Source organism: Capra hircus, chromosome 12 (genome assembly GCF_001704415.2).
Source record: "Capra hircus breed San Clemente chromosome 12, ASM170441v1, whole genome shotgun sequence".
Classification (NCBI taxonomy): Eukaryota; Metazoa; Chordata; class Mammalia; order Artiodactyla; family Bovidae; genus Capra; species Capra hircus.
In genome coordinates this window covers 54209255-54225733 of record NC_030819.1, presented here as the reverse complement: position 1 = coordinate 54225733, position 16479 = coordinate 54209255, and the positions used below count along the sequence as shown (strand labels likewise).

At 47.7% G+C, this 16479-nt stretch overlaps 1 long non-coding RNA gene across 1 annotated transcript in view; it reads right to left on the bottom strand.

Annotated features, from left to right (window-relative positions):
* LOC108637300 overlaps positions 5397 to 16479 on the bottom strand; it is a 98510-nt gene continuing 87427 nt past the window's right edge. Inside the window, exon 3 of the long non-coding RNA XR_001918938.1 lies at positions 5397 to 5539. This is a non-coding gene — a long non-coding RNA (uncharacterized LOC108637300). The remainder of the gene's footprint in view (positions 5540 to 16479) is intronic.

The window sequence follows — 16479 nt, the reverse complement described above, 5'->3', positions numbered from 1 at the left end:
AGCGGCCCTACCCGTCCCGGTGAAGAGCGGAGGGGAGGAATGAAGGGCTCTGGGCTTCGTCCTACCCCAGCAAAAGGCGCCCGCGAGTCATGGGTCCTCCATGGACCCCTAAGCACTGCTTATATTTATTTTCCATCTGCCACCACCCTTTGCAGAGTACTAACCTTGCATGATCCAAACTATCCAGTTCTTACTATTAAATTTTGGGTTTGCCTTCTTTATGGATTAATTTCCTGCAAGCTCTTACAACTTTCCTCCGCAATCTCCGGGGTAGTGCCTCCTTCCTAAACTTGGTTAAAATCACGTGGAGATATTTTAAAACTTCCCAGCCCAGAACATATCCCGGACCAATTAAATCACAGTTTTTGGCGATGGAAAACGGGAATCCACAGTCTGGAAATTCCCCACGTGATTCCAACGTGCAGACAAATTTGGGACCACTGCTCTATGGCTTGGTCGCACGAAAGTGTGGTCTTTGGAGTAGTAGCATCATTAGAAATCGGAACCTCGGACCTTCTGGAATCCGAGAGATCTATAGGTGATTTGATACAAATTGGAATTTGAGCAGCTCTGTTCAGAGGCTTGAATGGTATGGGTATCTTGGTTCCTGGGGGACCACATATTTAAAGAACATCCTTGGAGGAGAATAACAATGACAGGATGGTGTGATGTTCTGCCAGGTGTGTATTTTTTCACAAACTTCATCACTCTGAATCATTCAGCAAGCCCTGTCTGAAGGTGATGAACTCTGCAAAGAAGTGCAGTTTTGAAAGCGAGCCAGGGCTTCCATGAGGATAATAGCCTGTCCTGTCAGGTGTCTGGAGTACTGGGAGAGGGTGTCTGGGACATGCGTTCACATGCTGCTTTTCTCCTTTGCTGACCCAGCCCCTCTCCAGGGACAAATCCACACACATCCTTCCTAAGACTGTGAACATCGTACATGGTATCCCCCAGTGGCGGTTCTGGCTGTCTCATGTTCCACTGCACCCTGAAAGTGGTGAGGTGTATGGTAAACCTCTTCCACATCCTCCTTCCTCTCGTTCTGACCCATGCCAAGCCCCACGCTCTGCTTCTGCCTTCCTGCTGCCTCCCATCCCTATAACCATCTGCTCTTCCCACGTGCTTCTCCATACCCAAGTTTTCATGCTCAGTCCCCTGACGGGAGGTATTATAGTGAGAGAGCACTGGCTTTTCCCAGTTGGCTGTGATCCCACTAGAAAAGAGGTGTCCAGGGATCAATCCTCCCCAGACTTCTCTAGACCTCAGTTCTCCCCATTATCCAGCAAGCCTTATACCTTCTAACACTGGAACTGAAGGAAAAGAGTGTCTATAGTAGGATTAGAAGAGAAAGTCCTGGAGTCAGGAACACTGAGAGGCTACTGTTGTCAGCAGAATAGGAGGTCCAGCCTCTAGGGGGTGACCACAGGACCAGCAAGAAGGAGGCAGGTGGGAGACGTTCAAGTGCACAGGTAAAAAGGCAACTCAGTGAAGGTGGTAGTTAAAAGAATGGGCTTGGTAGTTTGGCAGACCTAACTCTGCTTGCTGGCTCTAGCATTTACTGTTTGACCTCACGATAGTTATTTAATTCCTGTGAACTTTGCATTATCTGTGCAATGAGGATAGCAATATCTATGCCAGAGCATTGTTGTGAGGTTTATATGAGACAGTCAGTTCATGTGAAGTTGGCTCAGAGCTCAACTTAAAAAGTAATTTTAAAAAATCAAGCTTCCCTGGTCCAGGGGTTAAGAATCTGTCTTGCCATGCAAGGGGCACTTGTTTGATCCCTGGTCTGGGAAGAGCCCACATGTCATGGAGTAGCTAAGCCCAGGCACCACAACCGCCGAGTCCATACGCTGCAGCTACTGAAGCCCGCAAGCCTAGAGCCTGTGTGCTCTGCAACAAGAGAAGCCACCAGTGAGAAGCCCGTGCATCACAACAAAGAGTAGCCCCCGCTTGCCTCAACTAGACAAAGCCCACATCCAGCAATGAAGACCCACCACAGCCAAATAAATAGATAAATAAATCTTTATAGAAAAAAAATTCGAAAATATTTTCCCCCACCTTGTGCTGGCTTATGCCTTCTATCCTTACACGTGCCCTGTGGTTGACAGGCTTCTGTGATGGCCCCCCGTGATCACTGCTTCCTGGTATCCCATCCTTGTGTAATCAGCCCCTCCATGGGGCTGTTTGTGAATGTTTCCAACTAATAGAATAAGGCAAATGTAATAGGATGTGGTTAGGTTTGCAGAATATTGGGATTTCATCTTCCTCACAGACCTTCATTCCCTTCTGGGCTTGTGCACTCTGACAAAACAGCTACCACGCTGGAGACACCCACAAGGCAAAGAACTGAGCTGGCCTTCCAGCCAATAGGGAACGGAGGCTGTTGCTCCAGCAGCCGTGGAGGAGCCGAATCCTGTTGACAACCGTGCAGGCTTAGAAGCAGATTCTGCCCCAGCCAGACCCTGGGATGCGACCCTAACCTGGCTGCCTCCTTCTTTGCAGCCTGGAAGAGACCATGAAGCAGAGAACCAGGGTAAGCCACAGCCAGACTCCTGACCTGCAGAAATGGTAAGATAATAGGTGTGTGTTGGTTTATGCCACTAAATTTTGAGGTGGTTTGTTACCCAGCATTGACTAACACACAGTCAGTCTTTCATCACACGAAATTACTCCAGTAGTCCTGAATTCACCCTAAGGAGACAGCAGCTGAACAAAGAGGGTTCTGACAAGAGGGGGACTCTGACCCAGCATCCAACCACCACACAACCGTCTTCCTATCCAAAAGTCAGATACACAGCATGAAAGAATGCACGTAGTTATGGTGATAACTGGACAAAACAGCTCGAATATGGACTTCCCTGCAGTATACAGTCCCTTAATCCCAACTGTATTCTTTTCTTCTAATGGTTACTTCTCCCGTGTCGGTCCAGCACAGCCAAGACAGTCAGCCAGGGCCACTGTCCTCGCAGATCAAGCAAGGCACCAGGGCATCGTCCCTGAAGCCCATGTTTAACTTAAAGCTCTGAACCTTTTTTTATTGATTGATTTTTTTGACTATGTCTTGTGGCTTGCAGGATCTTAGTTCCTTGACCAAAGATTGGACCTGGGCCCTTGGCATTGACAGCGAAGAGTCCTAACCACTGGATCACCAGGGAATTCTCTGCTCCCTCTTTTATAGGCATGGGGAAGAAAGACCTTTGGATTCAACCCCAGTTGCAACTAACTACTTGCGTATGACTTTGGGCAACTCTTCCCAACTTGCTTTTCCTTCTCTCCTCACACAGTTGTTCTGGGGATCACCTGGGAACTTGGTCAATTGACTGACCTCTCTGAACCTTGGTTTCTTCATTAGCCCATTGAGAATAGTAATACCTACATTGGAGATAGTGAAGATTAACAAGAAAATACATGTAAAGCACCTTTGCCAACCATGAAGCGCTGTTGTTGATCAGTCACTCAGTCATGTCCGACTCTTCGCAACCCCGTGGACTGCAGCACGCCAGGCTGCCCTGTCCATCTCCAACTCCTGGAGCTTGCTCAAAACCTCATGTCCATCAAGTCAGTGATGCCATCCAACCATCTCATCCTCTGTCGTCCCCTTCTCCTCCTGTCTTCAGTCTTTCCCAGCATCAGGGCCTTTTCCAATGAGTTGGCTCTTTGCATCAGGTGGCCAAAGTATCAGAGCGTCAGCATTAGTCCTTCCAAGGAATATTAGATTGATTTCCTTAAGGATTGACTGGTTTGATCTCCTTGCAATCCAAGGGCCTCTAAAGAGTCTTCCCCAACACCACAGTTCAAAAGCATCAATTCTTCAGCGCTCAGCCTTCTTCATGATCCAACTCTCATATCCATACCTGACTACTGGAAAAGCCATAGCTTTGAAAATATGAACCTTTGTTGGCAAAGTAATGTCTCTGCTTTTTATGTAAACTGTTATGACACTAGGTTCTCAAACACTGGCTCAAACAAAAAATGAGTGAAGAGTTGAACCAAGGTCAGCCCAAGGACAACCAAGGTAGGATTGAGCAAGAGAGATTCTGCCCATCGGCCACATTCCCCGATACTGCCATCTCCCTCGTCTGTCAGGGAGCCTCCGGGGTCACTGATCATCTAAGCAGTCAAGAGAGGTCCCCAGGCGTCATCTGCTCTTTTGTCCTTGCTCCCAGCTGTCCTCTGTCAGCAGAGTCCTTGCCCTCTGGAAGCATCTGTTCTTTGACCGTCCCTTCCCCCCACGACTTCCCCATCAGTGACCAGCAGGAGATCCAAGATCACCCCACTTGGTTGCCTGCTCACCACGCAGTTGCAGCCTGGCTGCTCCAATTATCCCTCCTCTTGCTTTAGCCTGATTGCAGTGTTCTCCTGCGGCTGTAATTGCCCTCACCCACTTCAGATCCATCTAAGCCGGAAGCAGCCAGATTCCATCTAGTGAGCATGGCCTGATTGTTCTCTGATTACTCACAGGGTCAGGTGCTTGAGTGCTCAGTTTCTATCTGCAGCCCATGCAAGATGTTCGTGTTCGATAATTTCCTCCATCAGCTTTTCTCACCAAGCCCACAGAGATGCCGCCCCGCCTCCTGGCAGAGATGAGTGGAAGCATTCGCCCCATTTTTGGATGGCTCCTTGGTTTTCCTTAGGGGTGGAAGCCATCCATCTTTCTTCACCCCCACTGTCTGCATCTCCTTCCGCTATCATCTCACCTGATCTCCACATGCATCCTGCAGCCAGCTCCTGCTCTGTAGTCCTTTCTCCACACCACTGCTAAGGGATCCTTCCCCAGTGCCGGGGATTTCAGTGGCATCCCAGAGCTTTTAGGATAAAGACCTGACTCCTTGCTGTACCCCTACACTCAGCCTCACTGTGCATCCCTCCACTCTGGTCCAAGTCTACTGGGCTTCCTTCCTTACTCACATCCAGCAGTCATCCACTCTCCCGACATGCTCTTTTCTCAGTTGTATCACTCTCTCTTCTTGACTGAGTCCAGAGTTTTCCCAACACTGCCACGAAGAAATAGGAACCATCTCTCTCCAGACAGAGGGAAGAGACAGGAAGGGCAGGGGTCTCCTGGATCTTTGGGAACATCTGGAAAGTGGAAGTATTAGTCACTCAGTCATATCCAACTCTGTGACCACATGGACCCGCCAGGCTCCATGTGGAGAATCCATGGGATTCTCCAGGCAAAAATACAGGAGTGGTAGCCATTCCTTTCTCCAGGGGATCTTCCCGAGCCAGGGATCAAACCCAGGTCTCCATCTAGTCTGCATTGCAGACAGACTCTTTACCATCTAAGCCACCTGGGAAGCTGTGGGACATCTGGGGCCATGTTCAGAGCTTGCAGAATGTATCCTGGAGAACCACTGCTCCAATGTCTAGGATAATACCAACACAGACTTGCCCAAGAATCTTAAAAGGACCTCTATTAATAGTCACTTACCTGTGGAGAAGAGGAAATAGCTGATCTCAAGTATTAATCTTCTAGAAAGAGGAAAGTGAGCACATGTTGAAACAGCTGCTGCCTCTCCTGGGTAGGTTGCTGCCCCTTTATAAAAAGAGGAAATGCCATCATCTGTTTGCAACTGGAGAGCATTGAAGTGGTTCTGTTCTGGTTTTCTCTTTTCCAGGCCTTTTCTCATTCCTTTAGCCAGTGGAAATAGGGTCAAAGAAACTGGTTTATGTGAGTATTTCCTCTACCAAATGTAGTAAAAATTTATACTCCTCTGCACACCACAAACTCTCTGTCAGCCTTAGAGCCCATCATTACAACTAGTGTTGTGGGGAGGTCATCCCCAGGGTCCTCCCCTCATAAAAAACCCGCATGCATATCCACAAACAAGGACTGCATACAGTTTCATGGAATGTGGACTCAGGTTAAGAATTCCTGCTTCAAATCTAAATGCCCATTGACAAAGGAATGGATAAAGAAAATGGTACATATAGACAATGGAATATTACTCAGCCATAAAAAAGAATGAAATAATACCATTTGTGGCAACATAGATGGACCTAGAGAGTGTCATGGAGAAGGCAATGGCCCCCCACTCCAGTACTCTTGCCTGGAAAACCCCATGGACGGAGGAGCCTGGTAGGCTGCAGTCCATGGGGTCGCTAGGAGCTGGACATGACTGAGCGACTTCACTTTCACTTTTCACTTTCCTGCATTGGAGAAGGAAATGGCAACCCACTCCAGTGTTCTTGCCTGGAGAATCCTAGGGACAGGGGAGCCTGGTGGGCTGTCATCTATGGGGTCGCACAGAGTCGGACACGACTGAAGCGACTTAGCAGCAGCAGCAGCAGCAGAGGGTGTCACAGTGGGTGAAGTAAGTCAGACAGAGGAGAAAGATCATATGACATCCTTTCTGTGTGGAATCTGAAAAGAACGGATACAAATGCACTTACTTACCAAACAGAAAGAGACTCACAGGCTTAGAAAATGAACTTATGGTTGCCAGGGAGAAGGGATAGTTAGGGACTCTGGGAAGGTCATGTACACACTGCTGTATTTAAAATGGATAACCAACAAAGACCTATAGCACATGGAACTCTGCTCAATGTTACATGCCAGCCTGGATGGGAGGGTGGCTTGGGGGAGAATGGATACATGTATATGTATGGCTGAGTCCCTTTGCTGTTTACCTACAACTACCACAACATCGTTAATCAGCTCTGTGTGTGTGTGTGTGTGTGTGTGTGTGTGTGTATGTGTGCTTAGTCACTCAGTCATGTCCAACTCTTTGTAACTCCATGGACTGTAGCCCACCAGGCTCCTCTGTCCATGGGGGTTCCCCAGGCAAGAATACTGGAGTGGTTTCCCATTTCCTCCTCCAGGGGATCTTCCCAACCCAGGGATCGAACCTAGGTCTCCCATATTACAGGTGGTTTCTTTACCGTCCGAGCCACCAGTTAATAGGCTATACACAATGTTTTGGTGTTTAAAAAAAAAATTTTTTTTTTTAAAGAAAAAAGAATTCCTGCTTCAGACAGTGAGGAGAAAACGCTTTTTCAAAAGTAACACTTGGGGCAGCTGAGACTGATGGAGCCAGCACCCTGGTTGGAATTCTACATCTTAGGTTGCTTTTTGTGGTATGATTTTAAGTCCTGAGGCTCGTGGCTCTTCCCAGTGGGGCTTGTCTCCAGCTCAGGGGGCTCCTCCAGAATCCCACAGGGCAGGGGACTGCAGAGGGGCAGTACTGTCCTCTAGAAGGAAGTGTGTTCTCCGTGGGAGGGTGTGTGACAGCGGATCTCAGCCACAAACAAGTAACTGACGTCCTCGCCTCCCACAGAGACGTGACATTTATGATGCTCTATGTGATGAACGACAAAGGGAGGAGGATCTGTACAGAATGGGCCAAGCTTGGGACTTGCAGGTATTTATTGGGGATCTCTATATGAGATGCTGGGCCAGACCCGCCTGGTGCTCAGGGGTGCACCCCAGAGTCTCCGAGGTGACACCTCACGGACACCTGGACCAGTGCTGCGCTAGTTCAAAATGTTAGAAACAGAGTGAAATTGCCCACTTATTGACAGCAAGGCTGGTGAAGAAAGACTATGTGTTTATGAAGAAAGACTCTATGTTATTCATGGCATCACATACAAGGTCTGTAAAGCTACTGAGCAATACACGAAAGTATGTGAATCTGGGAGAAAACTAAAAGAACTGGTTTGTCTTGCAAAATTACTTCAATAATGAATCATTTGTTGCTGGTTGTATTTGTAAGAGTGCTGTTTGAATATTACAATTGGATTAAAATTTGTATATTTATAAAATTTATACAATTTATTTCATTGCATGGGGGAGGGGGACAATGAGTAATGAGCATGCTTTTCCTGAGTGGCAGTCACCCAGCTTCAAGCCCCCTGTGGAAGGGGGGGGCTGTCTGCGCCCCCGTAATTCCAGGGGTTCAGGAAGAACTTGGCCCTGGAATGGTCCTTTGCTTCCTGCTTTAAAGTACACACTGAGCTATTTGGGTACTTGAAAAGAAACTGGCAAATCTTCCCGGGAAGGCTGCTGTGAAGCCTCCAGGAGCCCCCCGGGGGAATGGGCTGAGTTGGGTTTATTGCTGTACACGTCTGGGAGCGTCTGGCTCTGAGATGCAAATTGAGGAGTTTTGAACTAGATTTTTAGGACCTGTAGCGATTTAAAGGCCGCCTCCCAGATAATTTTACATTTCTGAGTCCTATCACCAGCCTTCTGGGCGCCAGCATCCAGCACTTTCCCGAGGGCCCTCCCCAGGGCTGCAGGGGCCCCCACCTGTGGGCCGTTGGGTGATGGCCTTAGCCAGGGGGATGGGAGAGGCAGCCGGCAACTCTGCCTGCGGGGGCAGGAGGCTGGGCCTTGCCTCCCTCCCCCATGTCCCCTGTCCCACTAGTTCCCCTCCAGTATTTCCTTCATGCCCACAAATCCTGTCCCAGGGTCTGCTCTGGCAAACCAAGATTCAAATCATTTTATAAGATTTATTCCAAAAAACAGCAGGCCTCTGCCACCTCCACCCAGACTCTCTCCAACCTCTTGTTCTCCAGAAGCAACAATTTTACCCTCATCTCAGCCTTTTTCTTTTTTTTTTTTTTTTTTTTGAGGGGGGTACATTATGTTTCTTTATATTTATATTTCTAATAACATTTTCATAGTGCTACTTCTTGATTTTTAAGTTTTAGGCATTTTCTATTGATTTTCTCTTATGGAATATGAAGATTAACACACACACACACACTTTCTCCATTCTCCTAAATGGTTATAAAGTAACAGTACTAACTATGCTATATACATATATATATTTTTAAATTATATTTCTGTATTTCAAGTTCATCTTAAAAAAGCAACCAAAACCTGAATGTGTTACATAACAGGGTTTTATTTATTTCTTTTTGGCTGCTGTGGGTCTTCATTGCTCTGCATGGGGTTTTTTTGTTGCTGTGCGGGCTTCTCTTCGCAGTGGCTTCTCTTGTTGTGGAGCACAGGCTCTAGAGCATGTGAGAGTGTGTGCTCAGTTGCTTAGTCATATACAACTCTTTCGCAACCCCGTGGACTGTAGCCTGCCAGGATCCTCTGTCCATGGAATTTTCCAGGCAAGAAATACTGGAGTGGGGTGCCATTTCCTCTTCCAGCGGATCTTCCTGACCCAGGGATCAACCCTGCGTCTCCTGCATTGGCAGGCAGATTCTTCACCCTGAGCCACCTGGTCCAGCAATGAAGACTCCAGGGTGTGTGGGCTCCAGTGATTTCAGTGCAGTGGGCGCAGTAGTTGCGGCTTGCAGGCTTGGTTTCCCCGCAGCACATGGGATCTTCCTGGGCAGGGGAGGAACCCGTGTCCCCTGCAGTGGCAGGCGGACTCTTAACCACTGGAGCACCAGGGAAATCCTAGGTTTACTCTTGTATAGAATTTGCCACAGGCTAGGCATTGTTCTAAGCCTTTCCTATGTATTGATTCATTCACTCTTCCCCCAAGCCCTGTGAAATAGGTTCGGTTATGATCTTCAATTTATGGATAAGGACATTGAGTCAGAGTGACGGGCCGGCCCACCAACACAGCTCGTAATCGGATTATTATGACCTGGTGCAGGTTTGAGCCTGGGCGGGCTGGCCTTAGGGTCTGTGCTCTTAGTCACCACATAGACGGCTGGGATTATGACACAGCTTTCATTAGACCACCTTCAGCGTGTTTACTAATACGATTATATCAGTGCTAGCCACAGCTGATCCAGGCAGTAAACTGTGACGTCTCTTTCCTTCCTGCAAAACTTTTAAATTTACCAAGTTTAAAAACTGTCTGGGTTTTGTTGCTGTTTTCACCTGGTCTTTTGTGCTTTTTGTACTTATCTCTAATTCAACCTATCTCCTGCCAGTCGTGTTCCCTCAGTATGCTGCAGCACATCAGGTATTCTGTGAGCTTTACCTTCTTGGAGAAATTCCTGCTGGAGCATGTCTGAACTCTCCTCACCTGGGCTGGCTGCTCCAGGACCTGCTAGGAAACTGGAAACTCTGAGGATCCTCTCCGTCTCTGACATTTCACAAGGATGCACAGAGCCTGTTTTCACCACTGGGGCAAGCACAGAGTGGGCTCTCAAAGCCTGGAAAGCCATGTCCGGCATCTTTGGAGGGTTCCTTGGCTTACTTCTTCAGTGATGCTCCTAATCCTCTAATGTTTTCACCTATTTGTTCTTATTTTTCTGTTGATCTATTTCCTGGAAGATTGGCCCAGCTTTATCTTCGAAGCTTTCTACTGAGTTTTTAAAATATTGTATACTGGACTTCCCAGTGGTTAAGCACCCGCCTGTCAATGCAGGGGACCCAAGTTTGATTCCTGGTTCTGGAAGATCCCGCATGCCACGGAGTGACTAACCCTGTGTGCCACAACTACTGAGCCCAGGCGCCCTAGAGCCCGTGCTTTGCAAAAGAGAAGTCACTTCAATGAGAAACCCACACAACACAGCTAGAGAGTAGCCCCCACTCTCTACAACTAGAGAAAGCCTGCTGCAGCAATCAAGACCCTATGCAGCCAAAAGTGTTTTTTTTTTTTTAAAGAGAGGAAGATAGCAACTGATTCTGTAGGCTGTTAGAACTATCCACACTGAGTATGAAGAAAGGATATCTAATACCAGGAGTTTTAAAAATAAATAAAACATTATATACTATTTTTATGTTTTTATATTTTTTGCCATCATGTTTAAATTTTTTAAGTTGCTGTTGAATTTTTTTAAATATATATGGTTTTTAATTATCAATTTTTATCTGTCTTTCATTGTATCCTATGCTCTGGCTTTTGCCCTTAACACTCTTATGAAACATTTGCTTGAGTTTGTTTCTTTCTTTATTATTGAGCTATAGTTGATTTACAACATAACACCAGTTTCAGTGATTGACAATTTTTAAAGATTATACTCCATTTACAGTTATTATAAAATCCTAGCTATATTCCTTGTGCTGTACAATATGTATCCCTAAAGTTTATTTTATACATAGTAGCTTAATCACCTACCCCTACCTCCCTCTCCCTACTGGTAACCACCAGTTTTCTTTATCTGTGAGTCTGTTTCCTTTTTTTCATATTCACTAGCTTGCTTATTTTTTAGATTCCACATACAAGTGATATCATACAGTATTTGTCTTTCTCTAATTTCACTAAGCATAATATCCTCTAGGTCCATCCACACTGCTGCAAATGGGAGTATTTCATTCTTTTTTTTGCAGCAGAGCAGTAATGCATTGGGAAAGATGCTGGGAAAGACAAGGCAGGAGGAGAAGGAGGCAACAGAGGATGAGATGGTTAGATGGCAACACTTACGCAATGGATGTGAGTATGAGCAGACTATGGGAGATAGTGAAGGACAGGGAGTCTGGTGTGCTGCAGTTCACGGGGTCGTCAGGACTCAGTGGCTGAACAGCAATGATGCATTGCTTGTATATACTACATCTTCTTTATCCATTCATCAGTCGATGGATACTTGGTTGCTTCCACATTCTGGCTGTTGCAAATAACGCTGCTAGGAACACTGGGGTGCATGTATCTTTTCAAAATAGGGTTTTTGTTTTTTTCTGGGTATATACCCAGGAGTGGAATTGTTGGATCACTAATTATTAGATAAATGCAAATTAAAACCATGATGAGCTATCACCATTTAGAGTGGCCATCACCAAAAAGTCTACAAACAACAAATATTGGCAAGGATGTGGAGAAAGGGGAACTCTCGTACACTGTTGATGGGGATATAAATTGGTCCAGCCACTACGGAGAACAGGACGAAGATTCCTTTAAAAACTGACCGTCCAGTTTGGACAATACCATTGCCCAGGGCTTGCTGCTGCTTCGCAAACACAGATTTCCCACACGAGCCCATTTTTCCTCTGAGAAGAAACCATACAGAGCCATCTTGTGGTGGAAAAACAACACACAGGTTTCAGCCTAAAGTTTGCATCAGATTTTATACTTCACTGGCAGGTGTCAACGCATCTGCAAACTCTTGTACCCTTGATTCCTCCCACACGGCCGGGCAGCGTTTTAAAGTGGTCAGCAAATGTTGACAACAAACCGCACTTGTCTCACTAACACGTTTACCACAGGTAATTAACTTAACTACCTGATAAAAATGTTATTGGCATGCTATAATGCTTGCTGTTGTCAGAAGAGATTTTAACGGACAGTTACTCAGTCTGGGTCCTGGGTTACCTTTATAGGCACATAATCAAATCAAAATTCAGTTTTTGATCCACTCATTAGTTTGTGAGTGGATCAAAGTAAATAACCACATCGGATAATAAGGATCCATTCCCCAAAATTTGTTATTTGCCCCAACTATATGGTTTGGATTTTTATGTCGTGAAAAATGGGCTTGCCAGGTGGCTCAGTGGCGAAGAAACCTCCTGCCAATGCAGGAGACCCAGGAGACATGGATTCAATCCCTGGGTTGGGAAGATCCCCTGGAGAGAAATGGCAACCCACCTTGGTGTTTTTGCCTGGAAAATCCCATGGACAGAGGAGCCTGGTGGGTTGCAGTCCATGGGGTCACAAAGAGTCAGACATGACTTAGCGACTGAGCGCCAGCACCATGGTGAAAAATAGTAACACGCTGGATTGCTCTCCAAGGCTGTCAAAGCCGTGCAGTCACACTGTGTCCGATTCACCGGAGATGATGTGAGATGGAGAATGTCCATCTGTAGGCGCCAAGGACTCATGCTGTGGCTCCTGGGAGCATCGACCATCTCATGGCCAACTTTCATCTGTGTAAACACGAGTGTGCCGCCTTCTCCAGGCCTGCAGAGAGAACCCCTGGGGCACTGGGGGCGACTTCCAGAGTGTGGCTGCCACCTGGGCTCAGGCTGTCTGCTCCTCCAAGCCCCTACGTGACCTGCGTGTGCGGGGCTTTTGTACACAGCTTTGCTGGCGTGTATCAGCTGTGACTGGCGATGCTGTGTACTTTCCTGCATGCAAGCTTCAGCCTCAGGTAAGTGAGCCTAAGCTCCCTGCTGAATACTCATCACAAGAGACGTTTCTAAGAATGTGATGGCTGATGCGGGTTTCTCTCACTGCCTAGAGATACAGTTCCTTCAGACGTCTTCACAGATGTGGCTCCTTCTCCCACAGGAGGCTTTCTGGGCTGTGTTAGGAAAGCCATGCCTTAGGACCACAGCCCTTGGGACTGTGAGAGCCTGGGATGGGGTAGATGTTCCCAGGCACCAAGGGACATCAGCTCAGATCAGGGGATGGTCTGCCATGGATGGCTTTGGCCATGCTCTTGAAGGCAGCTAAGAATTCAGTTTGATTTTTACAACAAGCTGTCTTCCTGGTGTCCACAGGGCAGGCTGGACTGTGCTTCCTTCTCCAACTGATGCACTCCCATGTGGGCCAGCTTGCTCTTTGCCTGGAAGACGAAGAGGCGCCTGCTGGGCCTCAGCCCTGGGCCCACGAGCGTCTCTGAGCCCATTGACTTCCTGCCGAGGCCCACAGGGGTCAGCTTCCAGCTCTGCTGGCCTGGTTCAGTTGTCTCACTGTTTCTCATGGGCCAGGTAATAGCCACGTCCCCTCAGAAGCGATGGGAAGTGGCATGAAGGCAATGGGCAGCCAGTGAGGAAGAGGTGAAAAGTGTCAATTGATTAGTCGTGTCTGATGCTTTGCAACCCCATAGACTAAAGCCCGCTAAGCTTCTCTGTCCATGGGATTCTCCAGACAAGGATACTGGAGTGGGTTGCCATGCCCTCCTCCAGGGGATCTTTCCAACTCAGGGATCGAACCTGGGTCTCCCACATTAGAAGGCAGATTCTTTCCCATCTGAGCCACCAGTGAAGCCCCAAGGAAGAGGTAATAGGATTCAATTTTGGGTTTAACAGATACTCACTATGTGTCAGGCACTGCTCCAAGCATGGAAACATGTCCATGAACAAAGAAATGCCATCACACTGTAGATGTCAAATTTGGAGCATGGCCCAGGGTCACCCAGGAGCCTGGGGGCTGGAGACAGGAATAAACTGTGTCTCTGCTGATGAAAGTGCCCTAATTTCTTGGGTACCACAGGATGTATGTTTGCAAGTGAGGTATAAACTCTAGGCTGTGGTCCGGGAGAAGACTTCTAACAGTCCCTTGGACAGCAAGGAGATCAAACCAGTCAAATCAAATCAACCCTGTATATTCATTGGAAGGACTGATGCTGAAGCTTCAATACTTTGGCCACCTGTTGTGAAGAACTGACTCACTGGAAAAGACTCTGATGCTGGGAAAGACTGAGAGCAGGAGGAGAAGGAGATGACAGAGGATGAGATGGTTGGATGGCATCACCAACACAATGGACATGAGTTTGAGCAAACTGTGGGAGATAGTAAAGGACAGGGAAGGCTGGCACGCTGCAGTCTATGGGATCATGAAGAGTGGGACAAGACTTGGCCACTGAACAACAGCACTAAGCTCTAGAAGCCCATGAGGCTCCTGGCATCTGAGACACTCCAGTCTCTGGTCCAGCGGGTCTCACAGAACATGCAGCATCTGTCCAGTTTGGGTGCTGATGAAGAGCAGGTCGGGGACAGGACCAGGCTGTTTCCGGCTGCCTGATAACGCCTGGCGGTGCTCACCTGACACGGCGGCCCAGAGGCGGCAGGAGGTGAGGGAGGTTGTTTGTGCGGCGGATTTCAATTACCCTCAGCAAATACTGTCCACGTTGTAGAACAAACAGGATCACCCAGTCAGCTCATGGGGCAAGAGGGAAAGAACTTTACCCATCATTAATGTTTGACTGCCTTTCTCAAAAATTGTAACCTTTAACCCCCAAGTCAACTCTCAGTTGAGGCTGCTGGGTCAGTTCTGGTGCTGGTTTGTCCATGGGCCAAAGCGGTTTCGATCAGGAGGAACAAACAGAAAGATAAGCTCTCTAAAGCACCCACGAAGCAGACACAGGATTTCCCTAACAGAGATAACTGGCCGCTTAGCCCTTGTTTGGGCTTCCCTGGTGGCTCAGCTGGTAAAGACTCCGCCTGCAATGTGGGAGACCTGGGTTTGATCCCTGGATTGGGAAGATCCCCTGGAGAAGGGCATGGCTACCTACTCCAGTATTCTGGCCTGGAGAATTCCACTGATTGTATAGTCCTTGGGGTCGCAAAGAGTCGGACACGACTGAGCAACTTTACTTCACTTAGCCCTCATTGGGAGGATAGAGTCCTGTCTGCCCAAGTGTCCCCGCACCTGGGGTGGAGCTGGGCCTTTGCAGTGACGGGTGATCAGAGAAGGCCTTCCACCTGGGGCAGGGCAGCCAGGTGCTGCCTGAGACGTGCTGTGATTGACTTGGACCCCGAGATGCCGTGAAGACTGGAAGCATTTGATCTTCCACAAAGATGCCACCCTGACTGTTCAGGAGCCACCACCAGACCTTAATGAAATAAGGACTCCACGTCTGAGTCTGACCTGGGGGACAGAGCATTTACATGTGAGACGGTCAGGGTCCGCAGAGTCCCAGGACCTGTGAGGCAGGGGCTTCTGTGACCGCAGTCCACCTGGGAAAGGAGGCAAATTTCCCTCTTCTTGCATTATAAACGACAGGCCATTCCAGACACTTTCAGCTTTACAGATGACTCACGCCTTAATTATTTGTGACCTGACAGTGAGCCATTAGGAGTTAGTGTATTATTCACAAACTAAACTTAGCGCAAGACTGGATACACCCAGTGCCCCTCTCAGCCACCCCCGCCCAGAGATCCAGCTATCATGAGGCTTGGCTCCAGGTCCCTGCAACATAGCTGGGATTCCTTCAGTTCCGGGGGAGGAAAACCGTCACCTGTCTGTCTTGAGCTGGTCATGTGTCACGATTGCCGCTTTTCTGGCTTTTAAATTATAACCTACTGTGGGGTTAACGACTTCACTTTCATTTTTCACTTTCATGCATTGGAGAAGGAAATGGCAACCCACTCCAGTGTTCTTGCCTGGAGAATCCCAGGGATGGGGGAGCCTGGTGGGCTGCCGTCTGTGGGGTCGCACAGAGTCGGATACGACTGAAGCGACTTAGCAGCAGCAGCAGTGGGGTTAGCTTTGGTACCGCCCACTTAGATTGGGGTGAGTTGTCTGGTTAGCTCTGCAGTGTGTAGGGGTATGTTAGCATCTGTTTAAACTCTTCTGGTTTAAACACAGCATTGCTCCAAAGCAAACCACCACCCACACACCTACTGCAAAGTTAAAAGTGAGCATAATTCTGCTGAATGTATCTGAGGGGCTCTTTCTCTGTGTCATATGGAAACGGATGGAGGGAGGTAGACCAGAAGGGTTTCAGCTTGTCACGTCGGCCTATGGTCTGAGTTCTGCAAGTCTGGCATTACATTGCACCAGTGTGTATAGTCGGAGGCAATAGGTATTAAGCAACCAGTTCTCAGGGGTAAAAATGTGTGTGTGTGTGTGTGTGTGTGTGTGTGTATAATGTACTTAATATATAGGTTTATTATCCATTATTATTGCATAATTATTATACATTGTATAATAATATATAGGTTTATTATACATTATAGGTGTGTAT